At 29.5% G+C, this 17,915-nt stretch overlaps 2 long non-coding RNA genes across 5 annotated transcripts; both read right to left on the reverse strand.

Moving 5' to 3' along the window:
* Positions 1-7,151: 7,151 nt before the first annotated feature.
* LOC145120430 (uncharacterized) lies at positions 7,152-9,408 on the reverse strand. Its single transcript, XR_013714199.1, has 4 exons — positions 8,652-9,408; positions 8,177-8,223; positions 7,867-7,945; positions 7,152-7,585 (listed from the first exon to the last, which is right to left on the reverse strand). It is a non-coding gene; the product is annotated as an uncharacterized LOC145120430 (long non-coding RNA).
* A 570-nt stretch (positions 9,409-9,978) lies between these two features.
* LOC145120602 (uncharacterized) lies at positions 9,979-13,722 on the reverse strand. 4 transcript variants are annotated; one of them, XR_013714256.1, is made up of 9 exons: positions 13,572-13,722; positions 13,365-13,471; positions 12,582-13,250; positions 12,405-12,490; positions 11,922-12,082; positions 11,666-11,787; positions 10,929-11,458; positions 10,811-10,836; positions 9,979-10,303 (listed from the first exon to the last, which is right to left on the reverse strand). It is a non-coding gene; the product is annotated as an uncharacterized LOC145120602 (long non-coding RNA). The 4 variants fall into 4 exon arrangements; XR_013714253.1 differs by having other exon boundaries at positions 9,979-11,458; positions 12,582-12,732; positions 13,211-13,250; XR_013714255.1 differs by having other exon boundaries at positions 10,811-11,458.
* Positions 13,723-17,915: the final 4,193 nt, after the last annotated feature.

Raw genomic sequence — 17,915 nt, forward strand, 5'->3', positions numbered from 1 at the left:
AGTTGTAGTGAGAGTTTCAAATGAATGTGGTGCTTGGAAATATATCTTTATTATATAGTAGGCGAATGCCCGCGTGTTGCGCAGAAACACCTATATAGTTGAAATATTTACAAATATATGTTTTTTTAAATATAACAACAACGTTATTGTTAAATTTGATATAATAATTTGTGTACTAAATTGATATAATATATTGATTATTTTCAATTATATGATATACATATATCTATTATAACTGCATAATGTCAACTGTTTGAATGACTTCTATTCATGAGTTACTCATGAATAAAATTAAATATAATATATGGTTTAATGTTATTTATTGTTGTTGTTATTGTTAATTAATTTTTTAACATTTATTTGCTTAACTTTTTAATTTCTATCATTATAATTATTTAAAACATCAAACATTGTTTTTTGATTTTAAAGGTAACAATATAATCATTTATATAGAGTTATTTTTAACTATTGTTATTGTAAGTTATTTTAAGCTACTTATTTGAAAACTATTAACGATTATAAAAATATCTTTAGGAAATATTTTAGTTAAACTGATATTATAATTTAGTATTTTGCATTTAGCACTACAATTTATCACTTTTAACTATTCACAAAATATTCATTGAGTTTTTAAGTGGAACTAAAATTTATATTTAATTTGACACTGTAATGTTATATTTAAATTAACAATTTAAGTATTTTGTCCAAACTGTTCAAAACTTGTAGCTTTAAATTGATAATGGTTTACATACAACAACATATTAAATCTAATAAATTAAGTATAATATGTTAAAAGCTAAAGACATAACTTTATAAGTAGAAGTAAAGATATTATTTTCATATTGAAATTTAGTTTATTTATGATTACATTTTAGGTTTGATATTTATTTAACATAATTAACCAACTTGTAATCATTATTAGAAAGATACTACAATTTATCACTTTTAACTATTTACAAAATATTTTTTGGGTTGTTTAAGTTAAACAAAAATTTATATTTAAGTGGATCCTGTAATGTTATATTTAAATTTATAATTTAAGTATTTTATATAAATTGTTCAAAAGTTGTAGCTTAAAATGATAATGGTTTACATCTAACTATATATTAAAACTAATAAATTAAGTATAAAATATTAAAAGTTAAAAAACATAACTTTATAAGTAGAAGTAAAGATATTCTTTTAATATTAAAATTTAGTTTATATATGATTACACTTTAGTTTTGATATTTATTTAATCTTATTAACCAACTTATAATCATTATTAGAAAGAAATTTAAAAATCATGGGAGTTTCAAATGAATGTGGTGACATGAAAAATGCATGAGAGTTTCAAATGAATGTAGTGAAAGGAAAAATGCTTCCTTTATAAGTATATATATATATATATATATATATATATATATATATATATATATATATATATATATATATATATATATAATAAATCTGATTTAATGTATCGATTTAATCCCTTCAGTTCTTAAACATAAAGATATTTAATTTTAATTTTTGTAACATACATAGGTTGATATATACATTAAACAGATCACATATAATATATATTTTCGTAAATGTCATATGTAATTTTTGTCGTAATAAGATAGAAAAAATACTTTCATATGAAGAATATATCACGATAAGTCAATCATAATTACATATCTAATGTTAAAATTGATGTTATCTTTTAAATATTATCTTGTAAATATGCTGTTAAAGATAATCAAACCAAAAAATAATAGAAAAACTACAATCAAATAAATAAGAAAATTAAATGGTTGAATATATAAATACAAATATTACATAAATATACATTTCAATCCGAAGAACAAAACCTCACATCCGTCTACTCTGCTTAAACAAAAAAAAAAGACTGATATTTATTTTCTAATCTTGTTTCTTCCTTTGACACCATTCAACCATAAAAACTAGATAACGATTCTTCACTAACCTACAATCAAAATGTTTTTCTTGACAAAGAAGAATCATAAAGATGTTCCAAGCAAAATATCAATGTTTGGAGAGTCACATTCAAAATTGAGTAATACACACAAATCACATATAAAAATCACATAACAAACAAAATATAAAGAAAAAAAATAGAAAAAAACTTCATTTGTGTTGGTTGAAGGAAAATATTATATTACAATTACCAATCATGCGACATAACCTATTTCTTTAACTCTTTATATTTGGATCGTAAACGCTTGAACTATATGAAAAAAAAATTTGTAAGAAATACTACTAATATTTGAATCATAAATGTTTGATCTACATGATTTTTTTTGAACCACAAGACCTTCAACCACACGACGACTTTTTACAAGAAAAATATATTAATATTGCTATACATATAACGAGAGAATGCAATAAAATATTATAAATTATAAATATTATTAATTAAGGAATATAAAATATCATTTAAGTTTCAAATCAACATCGTTTGAAAACTCAAACCATATTATTTTGAATATATTATTTTGAATAGTCTCCTTTATAAATGACATAGACATAGATTTCATTCAAGTTAAACAATACACTCTTATTAATTATTTCATGTTGGTACTTACCGGTTATTTATTTAATATTATTGTCATGTAAAAAACAACATAAAGCTTAATTTAAATTTGTGTGATGACCATTTGAAAGGTCCCCACAATCTCCTTGTTTATATCTTTGTTGATTTTTTCACGAATGCACCACATGCTTTTTGTCACACCTTTACGTACTCTGCAGGATAAAATGTCTTTATTATAATATTGTTATTGTTATTTGTTGTCTCTATTGACAATAATTTTATATAATAACATTTATTACTTATATAGTTATATTATAAATATATAGCAAACTATTTCAAAATATAAAATTAGGTTCATATGGCTCGGGAGTCCACTGTCACCAATTTTAATTTTTTTCTAGAACCGCTAGTTCACATCTTCATATCTACTTCTAAGTCCAAATTCTACACATATCGTTCTCTAGATAAGTTTGGACCTCAACCAATTGTCTGATGGACACATTTCTAACAATTCAAGATACCACTAAGCCACATTGCCAATATAGTAAGAAAAATGTCTAAACTTGAGTTTCCATTAGGAAGAACGATACATACGTACCAAAAACTTACTTTAAACAAATTAATTAACAAATAAACAAATTAGAAACATACTCACATAAAAAAACCTTTTTGAGGTTTCTAAAAGTAGAAAGGATATTTAAAAAGTTCATCAAATCCACTGAATGAGGGCCGTATGCAAGTGGTGACCGGTAAGCGTCGACCAGCTTGTTGACCCATCTGCATGATTTCTTTGAATAAAGATAAAACAAGACAGAATTCATTTAATTGGATAAAGGACCCCTTTCGTTCCTTGGACAACAAGTATATATATATATATATATATATATATATATATATATATATATATATATATATATATATATATATATATATATATATATATATATATATAGGATCAAATGAGAACACCTAAAAGGTTGAAACGCGAGAACAGATCTGGACCATCTAATTTTTATGATATGTGGCTATAATTAATTGTTATTTTTATAATTATTAATACATTTAAAATTTAAATTTCAAATTAAAGAAAATTATAAAGGGTATTCAGGTAAATAAACATTACCCTAATTTTGTAAACTCATATAATTACTCCCTGCCTCTCTATTCCGTTGACCTAATTTCATACAGCATACAATCAACACCTTCATCACACAGCCGATCCCAACTACTTCCGTTTTCCTTTTCCCTTGCTCGACAGATGAACCATCCACATCGAACAATGATGCTTCCTGATTTCACCCAAAATGTCGATTTTTTGTTGTTTGCTCCTTCCCACATTTATGCGTTGCTGATGACGACGATTAAGCCACAGGGGTTGCCGGAGAATCGACGCCCTTCCTTCCCCTCTTCCCTCTACCTCTTCAACCTCTTCGAACCCCGAAGACGATCGTAATTGGACACAACATCCTGAATATCGGACATCACACCTTCGATGCGAGCCTTTCTTCCCTTCCTTTCGCCCTATTGATGCCGTCGCTGGTGAGCCTTCACACTCTCTGCCCCTTTGACTTCTACAATCGCCAATTCCATCGAAGGCCAAGAGACCGCCTCGATTTCTCGTAAGCCCCAGGACTTGCAATCCCGATTCAGGGCTTGAAGAATGACTGCAAAAATCACGATTGGTAATTGCAATCATGAAGGGGGTGCGTGATTGGCGATGCAAGAAGAGGGGGAAATTTTGACAGGATTTCGTATGAAATTAAAGCTATAAATCAACAATTGGTAAGTTTTGATTCTTCCTTCTATTGTGTTCGTAGGTCAAATTCTAGCAATCTGATATCCTTCACTACAGTGGTGAATAAATTCAATCAACATAGTCAGTTGTGTTCGTTATAATCACTTATGATTATAAACATGGTTGTATCAAATTTGGTGTAATTATCACAGCTTAAAACAATTAGGATCTCCATGGGAATTAGCTTGAATTTTGTGTTCATTCTCCAATTGGGATCTTGTATGAAGATAAAACTTGGAAGACCTCTTTGAAATCAATCCATCCTGTTTGGCTGCTTGTTTACAGATTTAATTGCATTTGGTGTCATGAGCAGTTCTTCTTGCTAATCTAATAACTGTTGGACTCGAAGTACTTTTCTTTTACACTCAGTAAGTTGTTACAAGTCACAAACCCTTTATGTTTCATAGTTAATACTTAATACACAAGCATTGGTTATATTAACATCTTCCTTTTTGTGATGTTTCTGACAAACAGGTGGACATTTACTTTGGTGACTTTATGTTTGGGGGGTATGAAGTTTTTAATAATCATAACTAGAAGAGGGTAAGCCCTTTCGGTCGAGTTTTCTTGTTACTGCCACTTTGTTGATACTTTTTGATACACTAATTATCTACCTTCCCATATGCTTTAATGATTCAATCACATTCTATTTTTCTCAATTTTGATGATGGCGGACATGTCATCGTCAATTGTGTTCGTTATAATCACTTATGATTATAAACATGGTTATACATATGATTAAAAGACGCTGTAATAATCATTTATGATTATAACTACGTATTTTTTTCTACTAATCATTAATGTTAATATTATGTTGGTCTTTTTATTGTCTTTACATGTTATTGTCATTTTTGTAGATATTAATCAAAGAAGAAGGAATGCTAGAATTTTTTAGATATCGTGTCTGCTCCTGCTCGTTACACAAGCTCGCAAGCCATTTGATTCAAATAGAAGGAAAGGGTTGTGACCAATTCAAGAAAATGGCTGATATAGGGATGAATTTTGCAAAAAAAAATAAATAAATAAATTCCTTTGAAGCGGTTTAATCATTGTTGAATATAATTATGTATAAATGTATGAAACTAGCCTTGGTATATTCTTTTATGAATATAAATATATAATTGTATAAACTCAATCTTCGAAAATTTTATTTTATGAATATAATTTTTAATGTGTTGATTTTTTTATTTGTTAGCATATTCATGTATGATTAGTAGTTTATTTTTATTCATTTGTAAATGTTATCTCTAAATTATGATTTATTATTTAGGATTACAAATATATGTTTTTATAATTACAATTGTTTTATTCATATATGATTGAAAATATTTTGATGAATAATAAATTAGAAAAAAAATGAATTTTTATTACAAAAAAAATAATATAAATTATCTTTATCATCCATTAATAAAAGAAATAAAAAAATCAGTTCATATTTTATTTTAGGTAGATAATCATTATCGCTAAATTTTAGGAAATTAAGATTTGAATTTAATTTGTTTTAATTTAAAATAAATACACAATGACTAATATACTCTTATAATATGATTGGTCCAGAAGTGTTCTCGCGTTCTCAACCTTTTTGGTGTTCTTATTTGATCTTTTCCCTATATATATATATATATATATATATATATATATATATATATATATATATATATATATATATATATATATATATATATATATATATATAGTAGCCCTTTACCCGCACCAAGCGACGGGTGTGAATAGTTTTTTCAAAAATTAGTTTTTATTGGGGATTAGTTATTTCACGCATATACTAAAAGATACCTTGTCATAAATCGAACATCGAAGTTTCCCTATTATGTTCGATTTTGACCATTTCATCAGGACACTATTAGGTTACCCGGTTTGCCAAACTGAGTTTGAAAATGCATTTCAAAATCATCAAAATCCAAAGAAAAAAGTCAATCGTTTTTTGTGTCATTCAATAAAAAATGCAAAGGTTACCATTTAAAAAAATGAAAATGAAAGCATAGTGTAGCATACTGTCTTTATAGGTATGCTTTATTTTACGTTGTATTGCAACCTATACTCACATGTTATAAAAAATATTAATATAGATTGATTACTTACAACCTAAACTATGAATCTATAGCGTTAATGTAAATTATAAAGAATAAAATAAACAAATTCTGGATTTATTTTACGATGACCGGTGGTGACTGGTGATGGGTGGGTGTAGGAGGGAAAGTGGTTCCCACTTGTTTATAAATCAATTATTTATTTTCTTTAATTAATAAATAAATAAATAAATAAGAAAATGTAAAGGATAATATAGCCTTTTCATGTCCGCAAGGGATAAAAACGCAACAAAATTAAAATATGGCGACATTCCAAGTGCAAAAAACATTAGGGACCAAACACACAATTTTGACCAAACCTAAGGGACGATTTCAGTAATGTGTTATTCTTTAAATAAATTTAATATGTATTAGCAAACACATCATCTAATTTGTTAATTACATGTTTTATTTTAAAAAACAAATGGTATTAACGTTTTAACTAAAAAATATAAAATTTCATGAAACATTGTAACAATCTAATCCTATATTTCGTATTCCACTTGATCTCAATGCACACCAAATACACATGGATATCTCCTGGTATAGTACTCCAGTGTCACAATCAATTTAAAACTAAAAAGATTACTATCTCATGTCATTTTTTGGAAAGTATTAAAGATGAAAAAGTTATTATGTATATAGTTAAAAATAGAGAAATTATAAGAATTATATAACCATTACAATTTAGTGTTTGATATTGGAGATAAGAAACAATGCAATGCTTGATTGATTGAATGGAAGCACTGAATTATTAATCAAATAACTTAAGAACTCAATATTTAAATGAAGATACTATGTATCTCATGGACAAATTTCAATGTCGTTGGTTAGTAATATTGCAACTCTTGACTCTTTTTCTTGATTTGTAATGACAATTCTCCTCTATTTTCATGATTTTCAGTTCCTTATTATTGATAGCATGCCTCAACCATTTGACCTAAGGTCATAAACAAATTTTAAAGTAATACAAACAGATACCCCTCCACGTATGATTCTTTTGACACCTTCACATCTAACTATAAGCTCTTTTCTCTTCTTTCTCCTTTCACCACACCACCAAGAAGATGTTTAAGTAATAATATCCTCTCGTAATGAACAACTTTTAAAGAAAATCAACACATCACAGACACATACTCAACTGTTAATGTTTTTAATAAATGATGATTTTGCCCTTCACTAAACCTGGAAAAGACATGATTTTGTAAGTACAATGCCTTAATAAGAATAAAAAAAAAAACTTAACTTTAATGCCTCAATATAAAGAAATTAGTCTCTTATTATGTTATTCTCTATCAGACAACAATTCGACAAATAAAAACAGATTAATGTGACAACAAATAAACAAATGTACAAATACCAATGTACTTTATAAATGGCTGTTATTTCTCAAAAAATGAACGACACCCCAACCATTTTTTAAAGTTTTTTTCAAAAACATTTAAGAAAAAAAAAAGATGAATTACCATGCAACTTTGAAGAAGTAATGCATACACTGTCATTAGCACCGGAGAAGAGGAAGAAAAAGAGTGGAGCTCTGAAGATCTGCAGCCATGTAAAGAAAAGAGAACATTAAGATGGTTGTGAGAAAGGAGTAGATGGGGGAATCGTCTATTCAATACTAAAAGATACATTGTTTCACAAAATAAATAAAAATGTATCAAATATTTAAAAAAAAATACATGAATTAGAAGAAATATGACTAAATAAGATTGAAAATAAACAATAAGTTTAAAATTATTGTCAAATGTAGATAAAAAGGGGATTCTTGTATACCAGCAAAGAAAGATCCAAGCTTTTAACTTGCTTACATGCCTAAAACTCTGCATAAAACCAATAAATTATGCATCAGCAGCTTGAAGTTTAAATGGATGTCTAACTTTGATCTAGTTATCATTCGACCTTGACCACGACTTCAGGAACTTTTAAAAATGGAATTTCATTGGAATATGTATCAAACATTGCAACAAAAATAGCTTGTAAACAACTACCCATCCTAAATAACAAATAAGAAACACATATATGAGTTAGATTTTATAAAAATGCATATATAAATTATATTTTTCTTATGTGACATTATAATCAAGAAGCTTCTTAGCAAGGAAAAAGGGTAAATACGAAAAAAAAATGCATAATCTGCAAAAAGTACAATAAAAACAAATGCAAATCAACTAATAATGAGTTATCCCACAATAAATAAAAAATACAGAAAAAAAAAAAGTTGATTCTAATAACAGGGTAAGATGCATACCTTGGTCTTTGGGATTTTTCACATGTTGATCTTTGCTCCCATTTAGTCGAAATGTAGATATCCAGATCCTAGAGTAGAAAAGTGATGAAATTTAGGTAAATACAGATAGTGAGTTACCAATTTTTTTACATTATAACTCGAGAATGGTGTAAAATCTTATCTGGTTCGGGTTCTGATGATTGATGGTGGTAAAGGGTGGTCGGATAGTTTTAACAGCGAAGCTTAGATCTTCAAAACTCGTAAGAATCGGGAGAGGTGTTTTTAGAGAGAGGGGCGGGCTAGCGTTTTCAGTAGGGTTCTTAGATCGATATATAGATCTAGATGTCGGGGAAAGGAGAATCGGTAGTGGTCGTAAAGCTTGGTCATGACTGGTGTGGTGGTGGTACGATCGTGGTGAGGCTGACCACTCCAGATGAGGTTTAGAGAGCATATAAAAAAGTTATGAGATGATGACGACTACATATGGTGATGGAGATGGTGTCGAGAGAAAGGGAGGCAGAGTCAATTTAGGGTTTGGTGAGAGAGAGAGAGACGACGACGAAGATCAATAAACAAATTTCAATGGTGCAATTCTGCAACGGAGGAAGGGTTTTATCGGAGAAGGGACTATTGTGATGGTGGAATTGTAAGCGTAGGGTTTTTTAGGTGTTAGACCTATTAAATTTGCTGAAAGGGATGGGATATTTGGTCAAGAGAAAGGCGCAATTGTTTAACAGGGACGATGATGGTTGCTCAGAGATAAGGCGCCGAAATTTGGGTATTGACCGATTCAATTAATACTACAGATGAGGGAATACAGGTAAACCTTTTGACCGGATAAAGATTTAGTATCATTGCATGCATAAGTGATTGTATATTGTGTATTATGGATTATACCTCTTAAAATTCAGCATTTAAGGCTAAATGCTTATTAAGATACTAGCCGTTTACCCGCGCTAAGCGGCAGGTGTGAATAATTTTTACAAAAATTAGTTTCTAGTGGCGATTTGTTTTTTGGACTTCAAATATAAGTATGTTTTTGTTTTGATTTAAAATTATATGTATTTTGCTATTTTGGGTTAAAACTACTTTTCCCGATTAAAAAAGAAAAGTTCATTGTATTATTGGGTAACTTATTTTCTTTATTTTGGGTTAAAACCACCATTTAATAATTCTTTTTCTGCAAAAATAATATTAAATTTACTTTCGGATTATACATATCAATTATATATATTAATAAATATAAAGAGATCAAAATTACAATTAAAAGATATGTAAACACTAATACAATAGATTGAATGAAATAATTAATGTCTCATTCATATTTAGACATTAAAGCATCCCCAAATTGCACAACATAAAAAAATAATGGCAAATTATATTTCAAAGGCTAACATACGTCAAGAAGCTAATCCTATAATTTTAAAATATCGGATTAAGTTTTTACGGTCTATAGAATAATCTTTTTCTTCACTTACGGTGGGGAGCTTTGGATTTAACTATGGAAACATTGTCGCGTAGGAGTAGCAAATAACACACCACACATGCTTTATTGATTTGTACTTTTGATGTCTTGATGAAAGAAAATATTATTCAATACCTTAGAAGAGCATACTACCTCTCTAAATGATCTCTTCTAAACCTTCTCTTAAACATTCTTGAACCTTAAAAACCTACAAAAAATCTCAAGATCAGAAACTCATTCCGACAAAAGACCATAAGAAATGCTTTACAATTTGAAGTCTATTTAATAACCGGAAGATCATATGTCCGCACCACACATGCTTTATTGATTTGTACAGAGTGTTTTAATGGGAAGAACCACACATCCAAAAATGCATTCTTTTGCTTCTATGAACATCAGTCATCACATTTTGGGTTTTAAAGTGGCACCATCAAACCGGACCATGTGTATTATTAATTGTCATCAAAATCATTGATAGTTAAATTATTTTTAGACATTTGTTTTCAAATAAATTTAATTTGTGCCCAGTAATGAAGGCCATGATGCAAGAGAATAAAAAACAAACAACAAATAACTTAATACCCAATAATCCTTCGAATATTAACTTTTGGGACAAAAAGAGACTTTACAGATCATCCCTTATTCCTAGCTGTTACATTCTTAGAAAACTCAAATAGAAGAAAAATGAAAATCAAATGTAGAGTAGTGAACACACCTGACATTGATGTAGAAAGCATCCCACTGCAACATTTTTATATTTTCATCTTCCAATTTATGTGAATTGTAAAAAAAAACAAACCATACAGTTATAAAAGTATAACATATTATCTTACCCATTAACTCGGTCATCTTGTGATTATAAAATAATATATAAATTACTTTCAGCCAAAATTTGAAGATATAAGCATAGAAACTGAAGTTGGGTCCTTTCTTTCTCCAAATTTGTCTCATTTCTTTCTTGTCTTCTCATCGTCTTCAACTCCTAGTGGAATAATGAAGGACAGAAAAAATTAGATGGTTGATTACATAAAATTTATTATGAATTTAAGAAGCTAAGAAGCTATGGCATCCATAGTGAGAGAACAATATGAATAATAAGTTACCGTCATCACCAAAATAACACCTAGTTCACAGAAGGCACAAAATACATTGCTATTTCTTAAACATTTTAGCCACCTCTTCATGTTCTTGTAAATTTTACATCTCACCTGCTGTAATACCAATGGTGGGATTGTATTGTCTTTCCTTTGAAATTATTCACTTTATGAATAAAATTCTATATATAATATAAAGGGGGCCTGCTTATTTCCTCAAGATTTCTCTTCACCAGGAATCACATTCTAGGACTCTTTTTCAGATTCACCTGCAAACATGAAAGAAACAGACAGTCAGCAAACAATATAATATGTTAAAAATGATTTAGAAAAAGTGTAAGCATAAGCAAGTATTGGTCAATGCTTAAAGCATTAGCTTCACTATTCTCTTTTCAATTCAATCTAAAACAGGGCACATATAAGACATCCCAAAGTATGCAAAACCAAAGGGTAAATCAGACAAGAGTTGTGAATACCATGTCATATATCAAAGATAGTCCACAAATGCATTTCTTTTTCCCTCCTCATTCCCCTCATGAACCCGTCCTCCCTCGCCACTAATGACCCACTGTGTTTTTCAAACTCAAAAAGACTAAGCCTATGCCAAATAAAATACCAAATTTAAGTCACATGTGTTTAATTAAGGTTAAAATTGCATAAAAATATGGACCAGACTGAAGAACATGTTTTTTTTCGAAGCCAAACAAATCAGAGAGAAAAAAAAACTCATACCAAAATCAAACCAGAGCAACACCAAACATTCCTTTTCATCTCTCCCTAACTTTACCACATGCTTATTTCGAAAAGAGCCACTTCATAGCATCTTCATGCTTCCAGGGAAAAGCAACTTCTTGTTGCTTTCTTTTATTTCTACAATGGTACACTCCAGCTCCCTTTCAGAAGAAAAAAAAATAAGCTATCAAAAATTTACCTTATGTAAATATTTTTTTTTCCTGATTAAAACAAAGCAAAACTAAACTAAAAAGAAGGTGAATAAATTTCAGAATATCTAAACTTTCTTTTTATAATTCATTTGAAAACAAACTTTCATGTATGAGAAAATGAAAAAATGGTGGCGCAGTAAAGATTTTTCAGATCTACTCAAAACACCTAAAACCAAAAGATGGTGTGTAGATGTGAGTATCTGTGATCGAAACCAGAAAAAGAGAGAGATAACAGAAGATGCATAAGTAGTAATAAAGAAGAGAAGAAAACCCATGAATGAACCCTTATCAGCAGAGCTTCTTAAATGTTCACTGAACCCCAAATTATCCCCGATCACTTCGTAAACTGTCTTTAACCTGATCATTAACACAATAATTGTAATTTATAGAAAGTAAAAGTATATCATATTAGTTACGATAGATAAAGTTAAAGAAAGTCAACTTGAACCTTTTGTAGAAGAAATAGGAGCTCCAAAACGTTATTAGGCCACACCTGAAGCTCCAACATCGTCCTTTTTCATTCATATCTTAACTCTCAACCAAAACAGCAGATCAAAACATGATTATACATATACACCCCTGCATAAATAGTTACAGACCTGCATAGCATTTACACATTCACACACACAAAGGGATATATACAAAGAAAACGATGCTAAACCTAATTCATTAAATTTGTCATTGGATGATGTAACTTGCCTTTTCATGCTTGCATTCTGGAGAATAAGTATGAAATTGATATCCAAGTCAACTTAAAAAAATTGTATATTCAAATGCAAAAATGACGGTTAGACTCTGTGAGAAATACCCTTGTAAGTTCCAAATAACAAAATTCAAAGATGTTTATAGATCTTCACCTCTTTAAGAAGAGCATCCAAGGATTATTAAAAAAAAAATTAGAAAACAAAACAAAACTTTAGCATCCTGTTTACTATATTTATGAAAAAACACATAAAATCAAAAGGTTTAAGCAGAAAATGAAGCAACACCACCTTTATTTTCAAGAATTCCAAACCTTTAAACATGAAAATGAAACAAGCAAACCTTATAATCCAAAAGGTTGAAGTAGACTCTGACCTTTGAGAACATAATTTCTGAATATAACCTCTTTTTAGCCCTAATGATTAGTCAAAACCCCAAAAAATAGAAATCTATCAAACAAACAAATTCAAACATAGAAATAGAAATGCAGCAAGAAAGAATAGTAGGAGGTGATTTTGATATCTTTTACCATGTGGAGGTTGTCGCACTGATAAAGAAGTCAGAAACACAGGAGGTCAAAGGATGTTTCAGATAACCAAACCGTAAAGAACAGTAACCCATTCGGAAAATAAGCCACTGCTCGATCCATGAAATGCGAAATCAAATAAGTTTGGTCTTGTTATTGAAAACACACACATATAATGAGAGATAGAAAGAGTAGTCAGGGGTGTTTTACCTCTTTTTAGTCGAGAGAGAGTAGCAGAGGGTCCATCAGTACGTTGGTGGTTCGGTGGTAGCAGGGGTAAACGGTGGTAGTGAGTGGTGTTAGGGTTTTCTGACTGAGAGAGGAAGAAAATCTGCTTTGTAGAAGAGAAACGGGAATGATATCAAAATAGGAGAGAGTGACAACTATAAGGGGAGGGTTGGCTAAAATCGAAAGATTTTTTGCCAGGATCTCGGCTTCAAGACTACTTACTGGGTCAAAGTCTTCGAGAGATAAGGGGATTTAGTTAACTTTCACATATATTTTTAAGGTAATGCATAAATTGATTGTATATGATGTTTTAAGGGTTGTATCTCTTAAAATTCAGCATTTTGGGCTAAATACTTATTAACGTGTGTGTGTATATATATATATATATATATATATATATATATATATATATATATATATATATATATATATATATATATTAGCCGTCTACCCGCGTTAAGCGACGGGTGCGGATAGTTTTTTCAGAAATTAATTTCAGATGCGATTAGTTCTTTAGCGCAAATAAATAGGTGTTTTACCCGTCGCTAATTCATGATTTATAAATGTTTTTTCCTAATCTGGTAATGTTATAAAGTTTTGAATGTATTAGTTTCAGAGGCTAAATGTTTTTTGCTATTTTTCTACACATACATACATTTATAAATCATGAATTTGATGTTTACAAATTCAAACATTAAAAATACACATAAAAATAAGTTGTAGATGAATCAAAATACATTAAAATAACACATAACCAAAAGTTTTAGTGTTTACATCAATCCATATATGTCAAAAAGAAAATAAAGTATAATACTGAAACAAAATATAGTTTTAGATAAATACAAATACATTAAAAACTTTATAACATTTATCATATGTTTTTTATTTAAAGAAAACTAAATAGATTTTTAAAAAATCACCAATTATGTAAATGGTTCTTTTTCAGGTGTTTTTATTCGGTTTAACCAGTTTATTTTGACTGCTTCAACTGTGGTTTTTCTAAAAACTGGCCGGTTCAATCCGGTTCAGAAATCGACGTAATATCAGTGATAGTTGAACCGCTCCCTCCCTGGTTTCTTGTCCAACCGGTTTCTGGTCCAACCGGTTCGATCTGCCGGTTCAAACCGGTTTTTAAAACATTGCCCAAAATGTATTGATAAATATCATTTACTATAATTTGGTTCTGTTGGAAGTAGGTGTCATCTCTTTCGACCAAAATAGATGAGAATAAGCTGGAAAAATGATTAGATCTCAAGTTGTAACGTAACGTTTTTAGGTTTAGGATTTAAATGGTGTATTCAATCGTGTATTGGACAAATAGTGTTTTTTCAACCAATATTTTAAATATCAATATTATTACATGGTTTTGTGTTTCGAACAAACTAAATACATAAATAAACAGTTAGTCCAAAAATCGGTGGTTGTTTACATAATATATCTATCTTATGCTTTTTAATATTGCACATCGTTACAAGTAACTCCTCCACCAGTGCTTTCAAAATGATACTTAATAGTTTTTTTTATCTAATTATTTTTAGATCCATAGGATGTACACTTGCCTGGAGTTATTTGAATCATATTATCCATAGGGAAATAATAGATAACTCCAAACAACAACTTATTTTGTATTTGAATCATATTATCTTACCGTTTTCTTAACCAATTTATGTTAGAAAAAATACAAAAAAAAAAAAAATTTGTGACCCATGTAAAAAAATCAAACCCAACATCTTATTTGCAAGGTAAATTACAAATCCGAAATGAATAAAACGATAAACATTAAACAATAACCAGAAAAATATGCAAAATACAAACCTTCTCATTGCTTAAATGACATCTTCATTTTTATTTCATTTTTAATCTAAAATCCCATCTTCGTGTTTTTCTAATTGCATTCCAAGTCCATAATCACTACCCACATAAAATTTACAAACAAAAATATCTATAAAATACATTGATCTAAAACATAAAAGGATCTATAACATATACAAACCATCTTCGTATTAAATTGCAATTTTGTTATGCCCTTTGCTAATTGTTGTTTGGAGTTATCTATTATTTCCCTATTTCACTTGCCTGTAATAACATAGATAAGTCAACTCTCAAGTATTTTATTCAAATGTTTACACAGGTAACAACCCACAATCTTAATATCATTTAGCGTTGAATGAACCATATGATATTAAAGCCTCAATATTGGTGTTTTTTGTGATTTTTCCAACTGCAGAAGGTTTTTTTCTTGGTTTTATATATTTTTTCCCGGCCACCATTTCGTAAAGAACATGATCATAGGACATGAGTTCCTCTTACAGATTTCAATATATGTGTTCATATCATTTTATCATGCTAGCTAGCATATATATAAACAAAATTCAAGTTTGTGGAACATGAGTACATGTTAAGAAGGTAATATGAGAAAGTAGGATCAAAATAAGATCTGGAATACTTTATGATTTGCTATTAACATACCTCTGATAGAGTGGAAACAAAAGTGCCTTAGATTAGTGCAATCAGGTTAAGAAGATATCTGCAAATTGCAATCATGAATCTGTCAAAGCTATTTTAAATGCAATAAGCAACCAATTTAACAAAAGATGGATGAAAATTGATCTGGAAATACATTGAACAAAAGCATAATGTAATAGAAGCTACGTGATTTTTTTTTAGTTCATGCCACACAAGAAATCTTGATAGGAATCAATAAAACATCACCTGAAGAGAAAAAAAGAAATGCAACAAATGAGTCATTTTAAATGTGATGCAACATAGCCTCCAACTTTATAAAAGACATAGAAAGTTTTAGTTGGGTGTTTTTACAAAGTAAAATACTCAAATCCCGATCTAGACTGCAGCTCAAGATGTCATCCTTTTTTTGCAGGGCATGGTAAAAACTGAATAAACAGGTGTTTGGACACACATTCTACTATGACTACTAACATTAACTAAATAAAAACTGCAATTTATTCTCTAATTTAAAAGGTGGTACAAAAATCTCTAATATGTGTTGCATTTGACAATGCTAAAAAAAATTACATGTACTATTAGCATCAGCTCCATAATCTAACAGGATGGAGTACACAAGAACTTTCAGTTAACCCATTAGCCTTTGTAAACGAACAATCAAATCACCTGTTAAAATGACCCACAAATTATAATTGAAAACAATCACACAAAAAAATTACAACTATTGATAGCTTTAAAAATATTATTGACAACAATCACACAAAACAGTTACAACTACAGATATTAATGATGTTAACAGACAAATCTAGAGAAAAGCTAATTACCAGTCTCACCAATATGTTGAGATCTTCGCAGATTCTTGCAAATTCAAATAAGACATTCGAACAATGACATGGTACTCTGCTTCAGGTATGCCAAGATGCTCACTATCAATGTCCATAATTTTCATCTCAAACTCACCAGTCTTATTGTGGAGTCTGTGGGTTCATTTTCCAAGATCTGGATATGAAAATGCTACATAATATCAAATAATCAACTTTCTCTCAAAATTCAAATTTAAGCAAGCATTTCTTTCCAAAACCCAATAGTTTGAAAGCATGAATTGTGATCTTAACCTTGGAAACATTAAAATTTCAACTTGGGAATCAACATAACAAAATTTCAAAAGAAAATAGAGTAAATGATTAAAGAATAAAATGAAAGAATTATTCCAATATGAGCATTCTTCAGGGAAACTATTTTGGAAGAACAATATGAAAAAGCATACCAGATGGTTCCATTTTGGCAATACATGCAGTCCTTCAAGTTTCCTGTTGCAACATGACATCATTATTTGTTTATTTAATTGCATAAATTAATGAAAGACATTACCTTTTCAATGAGACTGAGATCATCAACATCGTTATTTTTTTATTTAATTGTGGCGGTGGAGCTTAGGGCTTTTTTTACAAAGAGAGATGGAGGAGCGCTACCGGCAGAAAACATTTCATGGTCAGGGAACGGGGGAGCTTTGGGAGCTCTAAGCTAGGGTTTTTAATCTAGATTACAGCGAGAGAGATAAAGTTGTGTCTTCAGCCAATACAGAAAACCGAAAAGTGCAAGAAGCCAAAATCGAAACGAAACTTAAAAAAATATATCAAATTAGGGCTAGAAAACAAAAATCACGTTAGGGCTCTTACCTGGTACTACCAGGGGAGTGATGTCATTGTTTCAATCACCACCACTTCCATAAACCTTCAGTTAATATGAACCAGCAAACCTACATGGAATCAAATATGAACACATCAAGCTTACACACACATACACACACACACACACACAGAGAGAGAGAGAGAGAGAGCACAACGAAATTGGAGAATGTAA

The sequence above is a fragment of the Lactuca virosa genome, chromosome 6 (genome assembly GCF_052849685.1).
Source record: "Lactuca virosa cultivar CGN04683 chromosome 6, Lactuca_virosa_CGN04683_v6, whole genome shotgun sequence".
Lineage (NCBI taxonomy): Eukaryota > Viridiplantae > Streptophyta > Magnoliopsida > Asterales > Asteraceae > Lactuca > Lactuca virosa.